The 7,379-nt window shown below is 41.8% G+C and overlaps 1 non-coding gene across 1 annotated transcript; it reads left to right on the top strand.

Moving 5' to 3' along the window:
* Positions 1–7,195: 7,195 nt before the first annotated feature.
* LOC134930921 (U1 spliceosomal RNA) lies at positions 7,196–7,359 on the top strand. The gene has a single exon (XR_010178822.1). It is a non-coding gene; the product is annotated as a U1 spliceosomal RNA (small nuclear RNA).
* The last annotated feature ends 20 nt before the right edge of the window (positions 7,360–7,379 follow it).

Genomic DNA, 7,379 nt, shown 5'->3' with positions numbered 1-7,379 from the left:
CAAGGAAAAGCTGTCTTGTACCATTGCATTTTTCTCCCAAACGAAGGACACTAGAATTAAAATTTTAAAGCCTCCTGTTAGGCCATCATCTACACGACATAGCCCTGAATTTTCCAATGCGCAGCTCTTTGCAAAAGAGAGATATTGGCAAGGAAAAGCTGTCTTGTACCTTTGCATTTTTCTCCCAAACGAAGGACACTAGAAAGAAAATTTTAAAGCCTCCTGTTAGGCCATCATCTACACGACATAGCCCTGAATTTTCCAATGCGCAGCTCTTTGCAAAAGAGAGATATTGGCAAGGAAAAGCTGTCTTGTACCTTTGCATTTTTCTCCCAAACGAAGGACACTAGAAAGAAAATTTTAAAGCCTCCTGTTAGGCCATCATCTACACGACATAGCCCTGAATTTTCCAATGCGCAGCTCTTTGCAAAAGAGAGATATTGGCAAGGAAAAGCTGTCTTGTACCTTTGCATTTTTCTCCCAAACGAAGGTCACTAGAAAGAAAATTTTAAAGCCTCCTGTTAGGCCATCATCTACACGACATAGCCCTGAATTTTCCAATGCGCAGCTCTTTGCAAAAGAGAGATATTGGCAAGGAAAAGCTGTCTTGTACCTTTGCATTTTTCTCCCAAACGAAGGTCACTAGAAAGAAAATTTTAAAGCCTCCTGTTAGGCCATCATCTACACGACATAGCCCTGAATTTTCCAATGCGTAGCTCTTTGCAAAAGAGAGATATTGGCAAGGAAAAGCTGTCTTGTACCTTTGCATTTTTCTCCCAAACGAAGGACACTAGAAAGAAAATTTTAAAGCCTCCTGTTAGGCCATCATCTACACGACATAGCCCTGAATTTTCCAATGCGCAGCTCTTTGCAAAAGAGAGATATTGGCAAGGAAAAGCTGTCTTGTACCTTTGCATTTTTCTCCCAAACGAAGGACACTAGAATTAAAATTTTAAAGCCTCCTGTTAGGCCATCATCTACACGACATAGCCCTGAATTTTCCAATGCGTAGCTCTTTGCAAAAGAGAGATATTGGCAAGGAAAAGCTGTCTTGTACCTTTGCATTTTTCTCCCAAACGAAGGACACTAGAAAGAAAATTTTAAAGCCTCCTGTTAGGCCATCATCTACACGACATAGCCCTGAATTTTCCAATGCGCAGCTCTTTGCAAAAGAGAGATATTGGCAAGGAAAAGCTGTCTTGTACCTTTGCATTTTTCTCCCAAACGAAGGACACTAGAATTAAAATTTTAAAGCCTCCTGTTAGGCCATCATCTACACGACATAGCCCTGAATTTTCCAATGCGCAGCTCTTTGCAAAAGAGAGATATTGGCAAGGAAAAGCTGTCTTGTACCTTTGCATTTTTCTCCCAAACGAAGGACACTAGAAAGATAATTTTAAAGCCTCCTGTTAGGCCATCATCTACACGACATGGCCCTGAATTTTCCAATGCGCAGCTCTTTGCAAAAGAGAGATATTGGCAAGGAAAAGCTGTCTTGTACCTTTGCATTTTTCTCCAAAACGAAAGACACTAGAATTAAAATTTTAAAGCCTCCTGTTAGTGCTTCATCTAAACGGCATAGCCCTGAATTTTCCAATGCGTAGCTCTTTGCAATAGAGAGATATTGGCAAGGAAAAGCTGTCTTGTACCTTTGCATTTTTCTCCCAAACGAAGGACACTAGAATTAAAATTTTAAAGCCTCATGTTAGGCCATCATCTACACGACATAGCCCTGAATTTTCCAATGCGCAGCTCTTTGCAAAAGAGAGATATTGGCAAGGAAAAGCTGTCTTGTACCTTTGCATTTTTCTCCCAAACGAAGGACACTAGAAAGAAAATTTTAAAGCCTCCTGTTAGGCCATCATCTACACGACATAGCCCTGAATTTTCCAATGCGCAGCTCTTTGCAAAAGAGAGATATTGGCAAGGAAAAGCTGTCTTGTACCTTTGCATTTTTCTCCCAAACGAAGGACACTAGAATTAAAATGTTAAAGCCTCCTGTTAGGCCATCATCTACACGACATAGCCCTGAATTTTCCAATGCGTAGCTCTTTGCAAAAGAGAGATATTGGCAAGGAAAAGCTGTCTTGTACCTTTGCATTTTTCTCCCAAACGAAGGACACTAGAAAGAAAATTTTAAAGCCTCCTGTTAGGCCATCATCTACACGACATAGCCCTGAATTTTCCAATGCGCAGCTCTTTGCAAAAGAGAGATATTGGCAAGGAAAAGCTGTCTTGTACCTTTGCATTTTTCTCCCAAACGAAGGACACTAGAATTAAAATTTTAAAGCCTCCTGTTAGGCCATCATCTACACGACATAGCCCTGAATTTTCCAATGCGCAGCTCTTTGCAAAAGAGAGATATTGGCAAGGAAAAGCTGTCTTGTACCTTTGCATTTTTCTCCCAAACGAAGGACACTAGAAAGATAATTTTAAAGCCTCCTGTTAGGCCATCATCTACACGACATGGCCCTGAATTTTCCAATGCGCAGCTCTTTGCAAAAGAGAGATATTGGCAAGGAAAAGCTGTCTTGTACCTTTGCATTTTTCTCCCAAACGAAGGACACTAGAATTAAAATTTTAAAGCCTCCTGTTAGGCCATCATCTACACGACATAGCCCTGAATTTTCCAATGCGCAGCTCTTTGCAAAAGAGAGATATTGGCAAGGAAAAGCTGTCTTGTACCTTTGCATTTTTCTCCCAAACGAAGGACACTAGAAAGAAAATTTTAAAGCCTCCTGTTAGGCCATCATCTACACGACATAGCCCTGAATTTTCCAATGCGCAGCTCTTTGCAAAAGAGAGATATTGGCAAGGAAAAGCTGTCTTGTACCTTTGCATTTTTCTCCCAAACGAAGGTCACTAGAAAGAAAATTTTAAAGCCTCCTGTTAGGCCATCATCTACACGACATAGCCCTGAATTTTCCAATGCGCAGCTTTGCAAAAGAGAGATATTGGCAAGGAAAAGCTGTCTTGTACCTTTGCATTTTTCTCCCAAACGAAGGACACTAGAATTAAAATTTTAAAGCCTCCTGTTAGGCCATCATCTACACGACATAGCCCTGAATTTTCCAATGCGTAGCTCTTTGCAAAAGAGAGATATTGGCAAGGAAAAGCTGTCTTGTACCTTTGCATTTTTCTCCCAAACGAAGGACACTAGAAAGAAAATTTTAAAGCCTCCTGTTAGGCCATCATCTACACGACATAGCCCTGAATTTTCCAATGCGCAGCTCTTTGCAAAAGAGAGATATTGGCAAGGAAAAGCTGTCTTGTACCTTTGCATTTTTCTCCCAAACGAAGGACACTAGAATTAAAATTTTAAAGCCTCCTGTTAGGCCATCATCTACACGACATAGCCCTGAATTTTCCAATGCGCAGCTCTTTGCAAAAGAGAGATATTGGCAAGGAAAAGCTGTCTTGTACCTTTGCATTTTTCTCCCAAACGAAGGACACTAGAAAGATAATTTTAAAGCCTCCTGTTAGGCCATCATCTACACGACATGGCCCTGAATTTTCCAATGCGCAGCTCTTTGCAAAAGAGAGATATTGGCAAGGAAAAGCTGTCTTGTACCTTTGCATTTTTCTACCAAACGAAGGACACTAGAATAAAAATTTTAAAGCCTCCTGTTAGGCCATCATCTACACGACATAGCCCTGAATTTTCCAATGCGCAGCTCTTTGCAAAAGAGAGATATTGGCAAGGAAAAGCTGTCTTGTACCTTTGCATTTTTCTCCCAAACGAAGGACACTAGAAAGAAAATTTTAAAGCCTCCTGTTAGGCCATCATCTACACGACATAGCCCTGAATTTTCCAATGCGCAGCTCTTTGCAAAAGAGAGATATTGGCAAGGAAAAGCTGTCTTGTACCTTTGCATTTTTCTCCCAAACGAAGGTCACTAGAAAGAAAATTTTAAAGCCTCCTGTTAGGCCATCATCTACACGACATAGCCCTGAATTTTCCAATGCGCAGCTTTGCAAAAGAGAGATATTGGCAAGGAAAAGCTGTCTTGTACCTTTGCATTTTTCTCCCAAACGAAGGTCACTAGAAAGAAAATTTTAAAGCCTCCTGTTAGGCCATCATCTACACGACATAGCCCTGAATTTTCCAATGCGTAGCTCTTTGCAAAAGAGAGATATTGGCAAGGAAAAGCTGTCTTGTACCTTTGCATTTTTCTCCCAAACGAAGGTCACTAGAAAGAAAATTTTAAAGCCTCCTGTTAGGCCATCATCTACACGACATAGCCCTGAATTTTCCAATGCGTAGCTCTTTGCAAAAGAGAGATATTGGCAAGGAAAAGCTGTCTTGTACCTCTGCATTTTTCTCCCAAACGAAGGACACTAGAAAGAAAATTTTAAAGCCTCCTGTTAGGCCATCATCTACACGACATAGCCCTGAATTTTCCAATGCGCAGCTCTTTGCAAAAGAGAGATATTGGCAAGGAAAAGCTGTCTTGTACCTTTGCATTTTTCTCCCAAACGAAGGACACTAGAATTAAAATTTTAAAGCCTCCTGTTAGGCCATCATCTACACGACATAGCCCTGAATTTTCCAATGCGCAGCTCTTTGCAAAAGAGAGATATTGGCAAGGAAAAGCTGTCTTGTACCATTGCATTTTTCTCCCAAACGAAGGACACTAGAAAGAAAATTTTAAAGCCTCCTGTTAGGCCATCATCTACACGACACAGCCCTGAATTTTCCAATGCGCAGCTCTTTGCAAAAGAGAGATATTGGCAAGGAAAAGCTGTCTTGTACCTTTGCATTTTTCTCCCAAACGAAGGTCACTAGAAAGAAAATTTTAAAGCCTCCTGTTAGGCCATCATCTACACGACATAGCCCTGAATTTTCCAATGCGTAGCTCTTTGCAAAAGAGAGATATTGGCAAGGAAAAGCTGTCTTGTACCTTTGCATTTTTCTCCCAAACGAAGGACACTAGAAAGAAAATTTTAAAGCCTCCTGTTAGGCCATCATCTACACGACATAGCCCTGAATTTTCCAATGCGCAGCTCTTTGCAAAAGAGAGATATTGGCAAGTAAAAGCTGTCTTGTACCTTTGCATTTTTCTCCCAAACGAAGGACACTAGAATTAAAATTTTAAAGCCTCCTGTTAGGCCATCATCTACACGACATAGCCCTGAATTTTCCAATGCGCAGCTCTTTGCAAAAGAGAGATATTGGCAAGGAAAAGCTGTCTTGTACCTTTGCATTTTCCTCCCAAACGAAGGTCACTAGAAAGAAAATTTTAAAGCCTCCTGTTAGGCCATCATCTACACGACATAGCCCTGAATTTTCCAATGCGCAGCTCTTTGTAAAAGAGAGATATTGGCAAGGAAAAGCTGTCTTGTACCTTTGCATTTTTCTCCCAAACGAAGGACACTAGAAAGAAAATTTTAAAGCCTCCTGTTAGGCCATCATTTACACGACATAGCCCTGAATTTTCCAATGCGCAGCTCTTTGCAAAAGAGAGATATTGGCAAGGAAAAGCTGTCTTGTACCTTTGCATTTTTCTCCCAAACGAAGGACACTAGAAAGAAAATTTTAAAGCCTCCTGTTTAGACCATCATCTACACGGCATAGCCATGAATTTTCCAATGCGCAGCTCTTTGCAAAAGAGAGATATTGGCAAGGAAAAGCTGTCTTGTACCTTTGCATTTTTCTCCCAAACGAAGGACACTAGAATTAAAATTTTAAAGCCTCCTGTTTAGACCATCATCTACACGGCATAGCCATGAATTTTCCAATGCGCAGCTCTTTGCAAAAGAGAGATATTGGCAAGGAAAAGCTGTCTTGTACCTTTGCATTTTTCTCCCAAACGAAGGACACTAGAAAGAAAATTTTAAAGCCTCCTGTTTAGACCATCATCTACACGACATAGCCCTGAATTTTCCAATGCGCAGCTCTTTGCAAAAGAGAGATATTGGCAAGGAAAAGCTGTCTTGTACCTTTGCATTTTTCTCCCAAACGAAGGACACTAGAAAGAAAATTTTAAAGCCTCCTGTTAGGCCATCATCTACACGACATAGCCCTGAATTTTCCAATGCGCAGCTCTTTGCAAAAGAGAGATATTGGCAAGGAAAAGCTGTCTTGTACCTTTGCATTTTTCTCCCAAACGAGGGACACTAGAAAGAAAATTTTAAAGCCTCCTGTTTAGACTATCATCTACACGGCATAGCCATGAATTTTCCAATGCGCAGCTCTTTGCAAAAGAGAGATATTGGCAAGGAAAAGCTGTCTTGTACCTTTGCATTTTTCTCCCAAACGAAGGACACTAGAATTAAAATTTTAAAGCCTCCTGTTAGGCCACCATCTACACGACATAGCCCTGAATTTTCCAATGCGCAGCTCTTTGCAAAAGAGAGATATTGGCAAGGACAAGCTGTCTTGTACCTTTGCATTTTTCTCCCACACGAAGGTCACTAGAAAGAAAATTACACTCTGGGTGTGCTGCTCCAGAGATTTCCCCAAATGTGGGAAACTCGACTGCATAATTTGTGTTTCCCCTGGTCGGCTCTCATATAATTCAGATCTCTTTGTCTCAGGTCTCTCTCCAGTCTAGTTTGCTGTCTGTTTCCACTTCTCTTTTCTTGAGCCGCTCCCTTCTATGCCCTTGCGCACTATCCTGACCTCTCCCGTCTGCTTACTTTGTGCCTTCCAACGCACAATGCATACTACAGGTAGTGCTGCAGGGCCCACCCCCTTTTACATGCTTTACAGAGCAGCTCTGGAGCTGTTACAGTGCCCAGCTGCTGCAAGAAATCATCTTGAATGCTTCAGGGGCTGGGGCATAGCCAACATGAGCCCCACACCGAAGGAGGGTGGAGATGTTTAATGCGAATTAGGGGTCATCCAAGCGCCACAAAAGGACGCCATGCCCTGCACATCCCTTTTTTCTTTTCATATGCAGACGAGGGTTGAAGCCAACTTTGACCCACTGCTTGGATTACATCACCATATGCAAATCCATCTGCTGCAGGCCTTCCCCCAGGAATGCTTGCACTAGTTGTTGCATTTGGTTTGTTGTTTGGGGGTGCATCAGTATTAGGCAGCCTTCTGCCCTCCCATGTTCATCTGAAAATATGTGTTCTCCCTGCAGTTGTTGTCCCCAGATGAGAGTTCCCTTGTGCTGCCTCAGTTGAATCTCCTTTACTTGACAGAGATGTGCCTGAGCAGCGGCCCTCCCCAGCCCTATCCCAAATCATACTTATTTTGTATAGGAGATACCATGGTCATGAAGATTGTTCTCCCAGGGTGAGGTTCATTCATTGCATTCTGGGTATGCTGACCCCTGTGATTTCCCCAAATGTGGGAAACTCAACTGCATTATTTGTGGTAGTGGGGGACTGTGTTTGTGTTTTCTTCTGGTCAACTCTGGTAAAAATCA

Source organism: Pseudophryne corroboree, chromosome 5 (genome assembly GCF_028390025.1).
Source record: "Pseudophryne corroboree isolate aPseCor3 chromosome 5, aPseCor3.hap2, whole genome shotgun sequence".
Lineage (NCBI taxonomy): Eukaryota > Metazoa > Chordata > Amphibia > Anura > Myobatrachidae > Pseudophryne > Pseudophryne corroboree.
Note: the sequence above shows the minus strand (reverse complement) of the source record. Positions and strands in the feature narration are given on the sequence as shown.